This window comes from Passer domesticus, chromosome 3 (assembly GCF_036417665.1).
Source record: "Passer domesticus isolate bPasDom1 chromosome 3, bPasDom1.hap1, whole genome shotgun sequence".
In the NCBI taxonomy this organism is placed as follows: Eukaryota; Metazoa; Chordata; class Aves; order Passeriformes; family Passeridae; genus Passer; species Passer domesticus.
Window position 1 is genome coordinate 51,989,755 of NC_087476.1, and position 13,871 is coordinate 52,003,625.

At 37.0% G+C, this 13,871-nt stretch overlaps 1 protein-coding gene across 3 annotated transcripts in view; it reads left to right on the plus strand.

Annotated features, from left to right (window-relative positions):
• The window catches only part of NKAIN2 (sodium/potassium transporting ATPase interacting 2), a 515,911-nt gene that overhangs the window by 83,626 nt on the left and 418,414 nt on the right, over positions 1-13,871 (plus strand). The gene's annotated exons all lie outside the window — the stretch shown is intronic.

A 13,871-nucleotide genomic window follows, 5' to 3' on the forward strand; every position in this document is an offset into this window, starting at 1 on the left:
TTATTTGGCACTTGCAACCTTTGGGTCAGGGCCAATGCCTGATTGTGATGTGTACAATACAACGTAGCATTTATAGGAAGAAAAGTGACTGCATGATTTATAATTCTTCCTAAAAGTATTTGTGAAAGCTTAGTAAAGTCCTAGAGCAATTAAAACAGCCTCTAGGTTTACTAGTTGAAATTAAGTTTCTGTGAGCTAGGATTCCATTCCAAACTTCTGCTTCGTTGCTCATAAACATTTATAATATTTTCCTCCTTGTCCTGACTTCTTCCAGTCTTTCTTGCCTGGATGTGGTTCTGGTCGTGTTTTATTGTGGATTTTTAGCAACATTAACAGTTCTACCATTTATAGTGTATGAAAGCTAAGGGAAATAGCCTTTCCTCTTCACTGACTCTTTGGATTTGTGCTTAAATGTTCCTCTAGTCAGTGAGGCAGGGGATAGAAGCTGAAATAGCCCCTACTGTGGAACAGAAAATTCTTTTTTTCATTCTGTTGAAAACTGGATTTAGTTTGAGAAAATGAGGAGGAAACTGCAAAAATATACACATGCAGTTTTTGTGTATTTTAAATAACTATTTAAATGTGATTTTTATCGCAGAATATACTCAAATAACTGTGAATATTAACCAAGGATTTTGCAATGGAAAAGCTGTCAGTTTTATATCCCAAATAGCACACAAAAATACTGAGCAATAGCTTTTTGCTTAGAGTGTTTCCATAGCTCTTATTTTACCAGTGTCAAATAGATCATCACATTTCAATATGTAGCTGTTCCACGTTAACCCCGGATGTAATCAGGCAACTGAACTTTGTACAAGAGGGAAAGCTAATATGCATGACAACATATCTAATTTTCATGTGAGTTTACATCTACGTAGTTCTTCTTGTGCTAGAAAACAATCTTCATTTCATTTTTGTAAGCTTCAAATGCAATTTTTTGTTAGATTTTTCCCCATAAAAATATTGCAGGTTTCACTGCATCTCTAAATCATAGAGTGGCTTGGGTTGGAGGGCACCTTGGAGATCATCCAGTATCACTCCCTTCCTATGGGCAGGGACACCTTTCACTAGATCAGGTTGCTTGGAGCTCCATCCAACCTGGCCTTAAACACTCAGGGATGAGAAAGCTACAGCTTATTTGGGCAACCTGTTCCAGTGGTTTACCATCCTCACAGTAAAGGATTTCTTCCTAACACCTGATCTAAACCTACTCTTAGTTTGAACCCATTCCTCCTTGTCCTGTCACTAAATGCTCTTGTAAATACTCTCTCCATCTTTATTGTACCCTCCCTTCAGGTACTGGAAGGAATTAAGTCACCCCGTAGCCTTTTCTTCTCCAGACACAACAGCCCTGGCTCTTTTCTCATAGGAGAGGTGCTCCATCCCTCTGATCCACTTGGTGGCCCCCTTCTCAAATCTCCAACAGGTCCATATCCTTCCTTGCTGAGGACCCCAGAGCTGGACACAGCACTCTGGTTAGAGTCTCATGAGAGCACAGTGGAGGGGCAGAATCACAACCTGCTGGTCATGCTGCCCTTGATGCAGCCCAGAATGCTGATGGCAACAAGGTTGTAGAAATTCATATGATTGATGTGAATTCAATCTCTGTGCCAATGTTCTTTTAATTTTAGCACTTTGGTGTCATGGGAATTGTAGTGGAAAGGTTAGTCAGTTGTTGAAATTAATATGGTGCTATAAGAAGATACACACTGATGTTCTGACAGTTGATGTGTTTTCTTTTGTGCAGTACATTGATAAAAGATTTATTTTTATGTCCTTAAAAATCTGTGTTCTGAAAAGTTACAGTTTCCAAGTGAGTTTTGTACAACCATGGTTAAAGTTCTGTGTTTGAGATTACTGGACTGTGATCAATGGTGTGTTTTTGAAACTGTGATATGAAAGCTAAATTAGTGAAAGAATCATTGTTTATCATCTCTTTTTTGGGCTTCTGATTATGTCCTGGGGTTTCTGATAGCACCTATGACAGTAACATAATTGGTTTAAAATGCAATATATTTCTATAAATCACACTGATAATTGTGTTCAATGTAAAAATAAAATGGTGAAGTACTTTTTTATTTGTTACCCAGATCTTTTAATGATAAGTTTGTTCATTTTTCCAGAATGGGAGGAGGGAGGGCAATTGAAGTGGAGAAGGCCCAAAATATTCGGTAGAAAGAGATGGGTGTATCATATGGCAACATCCATCTTTATTGACCAACAACTGAATACCCCTTGTCTCTCAGTAACTTCAAGAGGAAATTGAAACTATTCCAAATGCCACCAGAAATAAAGAATATGAATTGGTTGATACAGTATTTTGAAGAATAGAGTGCAAAGCTGTTAATGAGCTGTTGTGGCTCCCTTCTCTAAGAAAGACAAGTTGCTTTAATCAGAAAGGTCATGTATGTCAGATAGCATTATTGTTTCCTGTGTTCTCTTGACTCTACTTCAGTCTGGGGGAATTAAGCTTTCAATGAACATTATTAATAGTTAAGACACATGTCTGGAGATGTGGATGCTTCTGCATTCAGCTCTGCTGAAATTTCACTTTTGATTTATTGCCATTGCTCTTAAGTACTGCTTAAATACAGCCAGCTTATATGTGTCACCAAAACCCCCAGAGTCATGCAAGTGTTAAATTTATAGCAGAGCAAATGCCTTAGGGATCAATGAAGCACAGCTAGTTCTGCCTTGGACTTGAACTCTAGGAGCACTTTCATCATCCCTAAGGTTCAAGTGATATAGTCATATTTCTTAAATATACTGGAAAGAGAATGGAAGAGGTGTGATTCACTTAGATTGAGATTCTGTTAGTTTGGGGATTATCTGTAGATAGCAATTCCCTGCAGGTCGTCAGGCTGTCCCAGAGTTTATACTTGTTTGTTGATCCAGGCACCTGTTTGGAGGGAGTACTCCAAAGACACTCTAAATACTAGCTTTACTCCTTTTTCCCCACCCCCTGTAGCATTAATAATTTTTGTGGATCTGCAAGCTGTGTTAGGGCTGGCCAGTATTAATCACTGCGTAAAAGAATTATTGGAAATATTAAAGAAGTTATTATTTTTTTAAGTGCTTTGATGGTATTTCATGATAGCATCCCCCAAATAACAGAAAGCTGCATGTGGTGTAATTTGAGAAAATATCTTTATTTTTTTGTCATATTTGGGAGGAGTTTTTTATGCTTGTAATTTTATTATATATGCGCGTGAAGAAAAAAAGAATATGTTTATCCATTAGGAGCTCACAAAACTAGTTTTTCCCCCAAAATGGAAAAAACTGTGAAGTGGGAGAAAAGCCACTGTTCATTGATCGTGAAAATGTTTGGTGAATTGTATCCTGATGAACATTTCACCAGTGCAGGCAGAATATCTTCCTGCAAACTCCTCTAGCCAGAGCAGGAGGATGTCTGTCAGGTTCCACAGGAATCCCTGTCCTAGTAGAAACAGTGGTGTTGCTGTCTGAGTTCTCTTGATCTGCAGTGAGCCTAGACTGTGTAAAAAGTCCTTTATCACAGCTTGAGTGGAAAGGAAGGATAGTCATCTTGTGTCTGCTATTTCTATATAGGTACAGGGAAGAAAAAAGGAACAAAAAAATGAAGTGGAAATATATTTAGCTCATTGTTACGAGTGTAAGTCTTTTTACTGGACTGAGGTCAAGGTTCTGCTACAGGAAAGGTTGATAAAGGCTAACACAGGAAATGATTGCTTTCAGAAATTACATGGCAATCTTGCCATATTTTTTCTTTTAATTGTCTGGGAAAGGCTGTGGTTTGGGTCTTTTTTTTGTTTTTCTCTTAACGTTTACATTGGCTATGTTTTGCCTCTTTGGTTCACTTCCATGAAAACTGGATGTTTCATTGCTTTTTTATTTATTTCTTTTATACTAAAGTTTATTCTGCTCCCCCACCTAATCCCTTTCTTTAGGTGCAATGAAAGTTGGGGTTTTTTTGACTCAGCTGTTGAAAGCCACATTATAGAATACAGATTCGTGGTTTAGAAAATTAGATGAATGTCCATATACCCAAGTTTAGGACAGGGTCAGTGCAGCTGTGTAGGAGAAGTGTATGGATGCACACTTAGAGCTTACTAGGATAGATAAAAATTAAAATTTTTATCTGTTGGAAATATTATGTAAAATGAGGTGTGCATCTAGAAATCACTGAACTTCCATTCAACATCCCTTTTAAAAAAAACCATAAAAAACCAAACCACATCAGTCAGCTCTTTTTTTACTGCAGTTTTGCCTGTGCAAAGGCTGTAGAGGATAAGAATACTTTTCAGAGGTAGGGCTGTCCCAGCAAGATTAGTTGGGCAGGCCAGAAGTGCAGCATCTTTTCCATCAAGGACTATGATATCCTAGAGGATGGCAACTAATCCTTTTTTCTTGGTGTGAACTCTTGTCCACATCCATTTTAAGGTATTCTCAAATATGTTTGAATACACAGTGAAAATTATTCTTCTCCTTTTAAAATTCTCTTCTTATCTGAGCAGTTTGCAGCTCTAATGAAGATTATATTCTCTATACAAATTTCATATCTTTTCATCTTCCCCAAGAAAGATGGAGAAGTAGCTGTGCAGCCACTAATTGCTTAGAGATTAAAACAGTCTTTGTGATAAGAAAGGAACCTCGGTACTATTTTTCCAGTACTATTTTTTCAAGCCAAAATTGATAAAGCAGCTAGCAAAAAATACTCATTTTTTTATGGCCAAGAGGTAACACCATAATTGAATGTGCTACTAGCTCAACACAAGGGCAGCTATAGGATGTGACAACTCTCATTATGTTGAAAAGCCAACAGGGTTTTAGCATCTGCCAGCTCATTCCTGTTTGTGATGTGACAAATATCTTTCCCAAAGGAAAGCTGGAAATACCTACATTAACAGTACCCAATTCACTCTCTCCCTAATTGATTTTTGATGCTGAGGAAGAGGAGCCATATCAGCAAGGATGCCTATAGGTTAACTTTTGGAAGGTGAAACTTTATATTATACTGGCAGAGTGAAAACTTGAAGTTTCCCAGTATAAATGCTTTAGATGATGAAGGAAAAAGAAAAAATCATAAACTTCTTTCTCATTATATCTTATGCAAGAGTGGCCTGGCTTAAATTCTTAATGAAGGAAAAGAATGAAGATTAGCAATAGTAAAACTTTTCTTCTTTTTTTTTCCTTTTCCTTTACTTGCACGGTTTTTTACAGAGGTATGGTAGTTAAATGAGGGCATACTATCCAATAGGGTTTCAAACCTTTGGAAGAGAGATGCCAAAATGTCACTGTTAAATCTCTGTAGCCTTCTACTGTGGCAAGACAGATAGAAGCAAAAGCAGCATTTTACAAGTAGCCTAAGAACACCCCTCAGGGCACCTGAGGTGCTACAAGTCAGATTAGACTTGTCCCAGAAATCAAAACTCTGAACTTGAATGGGTGTTAGCACAAGTATCAATCTTGCACCTGTAGAACAGAAAAAGGAATGTGATAATTTCAAATATAATTGTACTCTCATGTCCTTTGTCTCCAGTGCAGCTATTATTAATAATACACAGGTACTTATTCTATTCTACTATGTTCCACTAGATTCAAAGCTTAAAGAGTTACCATTTTACATTACCTCTGATGTCTGTAATTGTTTGTGTTGTACTTTATCGTAGTAAAAAAGTGCTAATAATAATAACAATAATAATTCTGTAAACAAAAACCTTAATAATATTTCCTGTCCAATCAGCCTTAAGCCACATTTACATCCATCGTGTTGCTCTTATCCCTCTGACATGTCCAGATCAGCTTTAGTGCAGGTGTGGTGCTGACTGCTGCTGAAGACCTGAACCTTGGGAGCTCTCGGGACTTTGCTTGCTCTCTAGTGGCATTGGAAGGGCTGGGGGTGGCCGAGGGGTTACACTGCTGGCTGACTTCCCTAATCCTGGGGGTGCTCACCAATGAAGAGGCAAACCCAAGCAGTTTTGTTAGCCGAGCGTCTCCCTTCTGCCTTGTGTTTGAAATTGGAATCTGTTGGGTACAGGAAATAGTTTTAATGCAAAGAGCTTTCTTCTCTTGCATGCATCCAAGAAAATTCTTTGAGTGTAATGGAGAAAGCTGTTCTTCCAAATGAAGTTACTGTTTGCAGGGATGCTCAACACATTAGAGACAGAAAATTGCAATTGAAAGATATATGAGCATTGTCTCATTCTTGTGTTCTTTGAATGTTACTTTAATTTTATAAGTGACCCATTTTTTTGGACATTTTCACTTCTGTGATTTCTGTAGAATAATGTCTATTACAATTCATTAGCTGTCTTTTAATTTAAAGTCACGATGAAATTGCAATTGCATCTCAGGCAAATTTCCTTAGCTGAGTCACAGAGGAGATAAACATTTGTTGATTTGTCTTGACATAGTATCCTTTTTCTGTAAATTGTATTTTGATACATTTGATAGCTATAAGTATCTTCTGCCACCCGCAATTAAAACTTTCTGTCTACAGTGAGATGGTTACACTCAGATTTCTAGAAAAATGATGAAAATACCAATGTGATTATGCAGGAAAGTCAGCTGCAGAATAATGCCTTCCATTCATTGCTCTTTGGCACTAGATGCAATTTGTCACTGCAACAGATACTGCTAACTATTGTTATCCTATATGTTTTTTTCTTATAAGTTCAGTTCTTATAAAATTGACAATGTGCAGGTTGTCATTTCTTGGACCAGCACAGGCTGTGATCTGTACACGTGTAAGTCGTACTCTTAAGGGCCTTTTTTCAAATAAGTACATCTCAAATTCAAGGTATTTCCAGTTCATTCTCTCTCTGCAAGTATAAAACCTCTAAGCTGTACCAAGCTTGTTTGTAGCCACTCAGGTTGTTTTTTTAGGATGGATGCTATGATTGTGTCTATATTCAAAATAATTTCTCGGTCTTTGGAATAAGAACATGTATTTAATTAAAATGTTTACACATTTTCAGGTGTTCCTTTTGCCTGTAACAGCTAGGATTCTCAAATTTTGTGTTTATGTATATGAAGAGATCAGGAGATGAAGTGCTTGGATGAATATTCCCAATAAACAGTTTGCATGCAGTCACCTGTTTGAGTAAGCCAGGAGTTTTTTGGGTAGGTTCCTCTGTGCCAGTAATTCCTTGAATATTTCTAACCAGGATGGGATTGACAGAAGACTGTCTACATTTACCTAGAAAAGAATTGCTGTGCTTGTGTTTAACACCAACAAAAGACTACCTGGTTCTCCTGAGCCCTGAAATATTCAGTCACTTGTCAGCTTCAATGTCACCATGAGGCTATACAGAAGTAGCTCCTTTGGGAGACTTGTTCTTGCTAGGGAAATTAATTTTTATCCTGAGTAAAGACTGGACTGTTCCTAGTGCATACACATTCAAAGCAGTACTCAACACTTTCTTTTTAGTTGTTTTCATCAGATCACCTCTCTTTCTGAGTATTAGGTGACATTTACCTGTGAAATCAAGTGTTAACACAAAACCCAGTTTCTCCTGTAATGTGGGGAGCTAATATGGAAATTCAATGGATTTGCATGTTTTGTTTTGTTTTCCAAGTCTGTTGTATGCTCAATTCATTAATAAAAATTCATTTACATGCTACACTGTTTAATTAGTTTTTTGGAAAGAACAGAAATAAAAGTGTGGAATCATGCTTTGTGGTATTGCATATCTTGGAGCTGTTTTGCCTCAGAAGTATATTACTCCCTTTTGTCACTGTTTTTCAGATAGTTTGCCTTTCTTTGTGTGTGACATAATGCTGACAATACTGAGAAGAGTGAAGAGATTGGTATGTAGAAACTGAAAAGCCAACTAGAATTCTTCATAATGGCTCTATTACCACTCCTATCATCATCTGAAGAATATTTTTCCTCAGAAAAATGTCTTTTGTCAGCTTAGTTAAAGGGAGATGCCTCTTCAAAAGTTTTATTGCCAGCCCTAGTAGACGTTTTCATTGCTGTGTTGGCACCATTGGCAGCATCTGCTTGGCTGCACAAGAGCTGGCATGTCTGTATGAGCTGTAACTACATATTCATTACTGTGTTGAAGTATTCTCAAACAGTCAGATCATTGGAAAATTAATTTTTGGTTTTGGAGCTATGGGTACAGAGACTTCTCTGTCCTAGGCAAGTGTATGAAAAAGCACACATTTGCTACCAGTAAAAGATGTATAGCAGAGCTCCTAACCCAGTTTATTGGCTTCAAGCAAGTAGTTTGCATGAAATGTTGAATATGGCATCCTGGCCTTTATCAAAAATTGTGTAGTCATCAGGACTAGAGAAGTGCCAGGACTGGCACTGGTGAGGCTGCATCTTGAGTGTTATGCCCTGTTCTGGACTCCTTAGCACAAGAAAGACATTGAGGTGCTGGAGTGAGTCCAGAGAAGGGCAACAGAGCTGGTGAGGAGTCTAGAGACTGAGTTTTATGAGGAGTAGCTGAGGGAGCTGGAGTGGTCTAGCCTGGAGAAAAGGAAGCTCGGGGGTGACCTTCTTGCTCTCTAAAACTGCCTGAAAGGAGGTTGTAACTAGGAGGGGATCGGTCTCTTCTTCCAGAAAACTTGACAGGACAAGAAGAAATGGTCTCATGGTGTGCCAGGGAAGGTTCAGGTTCAACACTGTGAATAATTTATTCACTGAAGGGGTTGTCAAATATTAGAACACCACTTGCCCAGCAAAGTGGTGAAGTCACCATCTTTGAATGCGTTCAAGAAACAACTGGATGGGGCACTTAGCACTTTTGTTGGTTGACATGGTGGTGTTCATTCAAAGGTTGGACTCAATGTTCTTGGAGCTCTTTTCCAACCTTAATGATTCTATATAAACCTACTTTACTGGAAGCTTTGAAGTTGGCATGTGATTCACTGGTATCCATGTGTAATTTATGTAGGTTTTTTGTACGGTACAAATGTCGTTCTCTTAGAGTCATTTCGCTGCTTATGAGTTGACCTCGTTAATGTCAGTAGTAGACATATTAATAGAATCATGGTGATCCTAAGGCATGTGCATTCTTTCATAGCAGTTTTTTATAGCAAATCAATTCCAGCTGGCAAAAGAACTTCAAATCAAAATGACAAGAGAAAGTTGACAATAGACTGAGTTTGCTTGGAATAGATATCCCAGCCATAAAAATATGCACACAGTTCTAGAAACTAATCGTGCTCTCTCAAAGGAGAGCCTTGGAAGGAGGGTATGGATGAGCATGGAGAGACTGCTTAGAATCAAGTAATGGTTTATGGGAAATGTCAAATTGCTCTTAGCTGTCAAAGCTCATAATTTCATCCTGCAGTGGACAGTGCTACTAGAGTTTGCACTTGTGGGGTATAGCAACTGTGCTATTTCCTTTGAAGAAATGTAGAAAAGCATCACGTGCAGTGAAACTGAGCCTTACAGCATGCATATAACTGTCATCCTGGTTATAAGTAAAATACAACGTAGAAGAAGGTAAGCTATTATTACTGAAATACCAGTGTTGTGCTGGAGATGCTCAGGGGGATGATCAGAAGGAGTAAGTTCAGCCTAGTGAGCTGAATCTCTCTAGATTGACCATTTGCTGCAACTTATATTAGCAGGCAAAAGGCAGCCTTCTGCAATTATCTTCTATCTTGACTGAGAATTCTTTTACAGGTAACACAGAGAAAGGAGGTAATGGTAAACTGCATTAGCATGGACAGCTCCAGTGCTACTGCTTAGGCATCAAAATTCTTAAAGGATCTTCTGCCAGGCCCTCTGACAGACAATGGGTGACAAACACATTTTCTGCAAAAACAAGTTATTTCTTCATGATGCCCTACATCTTCATGATGCTACCTTTCATACCTTGCTGGCATTACCATCATAGATTGACACTGCAAAGCAGCAGCTTTGAAGGTAAATGGGCAAGAAGTCAAGTTAAGTGACCAAAAAAACAGAAAAACAAACCCAAACCAAACCAATCCAAACAAAAAAAAAAGCCCACAAGAACCCAAACAAACAAAAGAACACCAAAACCAAAACCAAACAAAAAATAAATAAAAAAAACAAACACAAACAAACAAAAAACACCAAAAAAACTACCAAAAAAAAAGCCAAAACAAACCCAAAAAAACCCCAAGATTGTCATTGTAATATCTACCAAGTATTGTGATTTCATGGGAGGAAGGTCCCACCTGTGTTGTATCCAGTAGTCATTGTACAGAATTCAGATGCATAAAGAACACTCTGTTATAATGAATATTAATGAATGCATATATTGATAGATGGAAAATTTACTGAGAAGTAAAATGCTTAAAGTATTTCAAGCAGACCATGAAATTAAGTACAGCGTGTAGTCGGCCGTGTGGGATGTCCTCTTGACCCTTTAGGTAAAACTTAGAGTGTCTGTTATTTCTGTGTCAATTTATATGGCATGGCACCTGACTGCTTTACAAGTTTGAAATAATTTTAAATATTTCTGTGACCAGGTTTCTTTAGATTTTTATACCTTTAGTCACAGTGTGTGTTCTTAGCACAATGACGTAGGGAAGTAGAGAAAATTTTGTTTTCATAAGTGGTCTCCACAAACTGTTATTAAAAAATGCTTTGCAGAATGGCTTTTAATATTTTTTTTTCTTTACAGTAAAAATAGATTTAATTTATGGCTATATATTTACATCACATCTTAAAATCTGAATAATAAGATGGGTTTCTTGTTTGTGTTTTACTGCTTGGATTGAGAGTTTAGTCACTTTTAAGACTTGAAAGCATTTCATTTTGTGAGATGTAAATAATGTTAGCATTTTCACACATGCTACATTTAAATAGATTTAACAGCCACACCATCGAAACTGCAGATACTTAATAGTGAGGCTCCACATAAGATGAGGTTTTCTTCAATTCTCTGATAAAAAGTTCTTTGTCTATCATCTGATTCTGCATTACTAGGGAAGTCTTGTTTTAATCCCTCAAGAAAGAAGATGTGGGGTTTCAGCATTTATTTTGATATGTTAAACTAAATTCTCCAGTCATCAGAGTTAGTGCAGGACTTGGCACCTCACAAGATTTATTAACATAAACCAAAGGAGAGAGGTGAAGACGAGTTGTCTTAGTTTGATCTTTCGTTTTAAAATAACAAATGAAGCAAAACTTCACAGAAGTGGAAAACCAGTGCTGGACTTGAGGCTGGACTGTTCACATAAATTGCTAGCTGGTAGTCTGAGCCATTAAGAGTTAACAGATTGAAAATCTCCATCATGTAGAAATTCCATTTGAAGTGCATGCAAAACCTTGTAGGCGCAAAGTTTGAAAGCCTGCAAACCAAAACAACAACCTCTTCCTCATGGTAGTGGAATTCATTAGGGAAATACTACTACATCTACATTTCCTTCATATGTATTTAGAAGGTAGCAGCTTCCTAGTTTGGTTTTTATATTCTTATCCATGTTTGGGTAAGAATTGAAGTGTACTTCAATGTGCTTAAAAAACCCAAAATCAACAACAAAGGCTTCCTAGGAAATAACAATAGAATTGATGCTGGCATTTGTTGTCCTCTCCAAATGTCAAGGTATTCAATATTACACTCCCTAAGAAATCAGAAAGTATAAACTGAAATAGCAGAAATAGCAGAACAGACAGTTTCTACAAGGCATTAAGGACAGACCCACAAAAAAGGCCTAACTAAGCCGGGAACATAAACATCCTCTGAACACAGTGTCTGCAACAGCTTTTGAAAGCCAGCTAGTACATCTGAGCTCTAGTAAGCCATTAGCTGAAAGGACAACTGCATGCATTTTTAATGTGCCTCATTTGGATCCTTCACATCCTGACCAGTGTTTGTGACTCCTTGAAAACACTTTGTAAAGCTATTATGGTATTTTGTTTAAGAACGTTATTTCTGTTTGAAGAGAAGCCACTTAATAGAATGGGAATGTTGTTCAGACCTTTCTAACATGTTGCAGATAATGGAAGGAGTCCAAACTGGCATTTTCAAAAAGTATGCAGGTACCACTGCTTGATCGTTACCTGGAAAATAATGTCTTTCATGATTTGCAGATGGAAACATCCTGGAATTTTTTTTTTCTGAATGCCTGTGTCATTGACAAAATGTTATTTTATAAGACTTTACAGTGGTGGGGCTGGGCAGGGACATAAGTGCAACCCATTTTTTACCATCTCTGTACATCGTTAGAAATGAGCAAACAGCAATGTCTGAATATATTTACTGTAGTATGACAGAATCTCAACCTTGCTGAAATAAATGAAAATTTATAAAGATTACAGTAGTATCAAGATTTGATTTTTAATTATCAGTACTTACAGTTTGTTCACACAATGCTTTCCCTGTATAGATTAGTAATTGCTTGCTGCTTCAAAAGTCTTTGTTCAATTATATCGAGGAGAGAGGAGTTCCCTAGAGCAGTTGATATGTGATGAGCTCTTTTATAGAAGCTGACCAGTGTTGCCAAGAATTTCACTTATGCTGTCAGGTCTGATTTTAAAAGGGATCAGAACCCAGTGTGATAATCATGTTAATATTTGGTGTTTAAATGAAGCTGAACATATCTGAGAACCTTGGCCCAGGTTTGAGTTGCAAACTGTCCTGTGAATTGTTCAGGTGAGAAGACTACCAAGTGAGAGGAATGAGCTTTTGTAACTAATGAAATGAAACATTCAGTAAGAAGCAAAAATATCTCTACTGCCCAATTAAAAGGTTTTATTTAAAAGTAATCTTTTTCCACTTGAAGTTAATCTTAAGAACATAGAAAAATTCTTATATATGACAATATTTTCTAGATCTGGCATTTAGTTTAATATAAGTCTTATTTTCATATAGGCGAGAGATGTGAAATCCCATCCAGATGAAGTGAAAGGGAATCTTGTTAAGGTTTTGTAGGATATTGGGGTGTTTGTATTTCTGTCTTCATCTTGGACTTAGTTGAAAATCAGAGGGAGGAGAGTGCTTGGTGGGTTTTTCTTGTTTTGTTTTTTTAATGATTTTATGTCCTGGAATGTGTAAGATAAGGAGAAATCAAAGTTGTCTGAAAGACAAATATAAATTTTTTTGTGATCTATTCCAATAACAGCTTTTTTTTCTAGAAAATTACATGCTCTTGAATGTTTAATCAATGAAACCTAAACATGTATGGATAACTGTATATTCACTCAAATGACTCGAGTGGTTACTCAGGTACTAAATGAAAAGGGGAACATAAAATATTCCAGGCTGGAAAGTTAAAACATTAATGAATCATGAGTTTCAACATCATGAGATGTCTAAAAATATCTTTTATATATATTTTATTCAGGTTCTGTTAACAGGATTTTTAGTAGGAAGTCAGTTTCTCTCTAGTCTTTGGAGTTGTCAAAGTAACTATGAATGTACATGTAATTCCATGCCATCATCACAAAGTAGCATCATACATAAACCAATAAAGAATCTTTGCTTTAAGTTTCTGTTTCACATATCTGAGTAATTGTGGAAACTTCCACAATATAAAGGGTACTTTGGTGCAATGAGTTTGACATATAGTGTTGAAACTTTTGTTATTACTTAGGGTTTTGTTTTTGCAAGAAGCACAACTGTTGTGAGAGAACAGAGGAATAACACTAAGGATATGTCTTGGAAAGGGTTGACAGCCCCTGCAGTTTTATACTGAATATGAATTCACAAACCCACTGCAGATGAGAAGATGCATTCAGTTGGATTATAAATAGACTGTAGTTAGCTTTGAAATGCATCCATTTTATTCTGAGCTTCCAGAAAAGTCCTACTGATATGTAGCTACAGTGAGAGCTCTAATGTTGATAATAAAGAGAAAATGACGGGAGTTTTATTTGGAGTCTTCTGACAGCTGTAGAAGAAAAAGAAATCCATATGTTGTTGTGGTGCCTTTTTTTTCCTCCTTTCATTTTTCCCCCC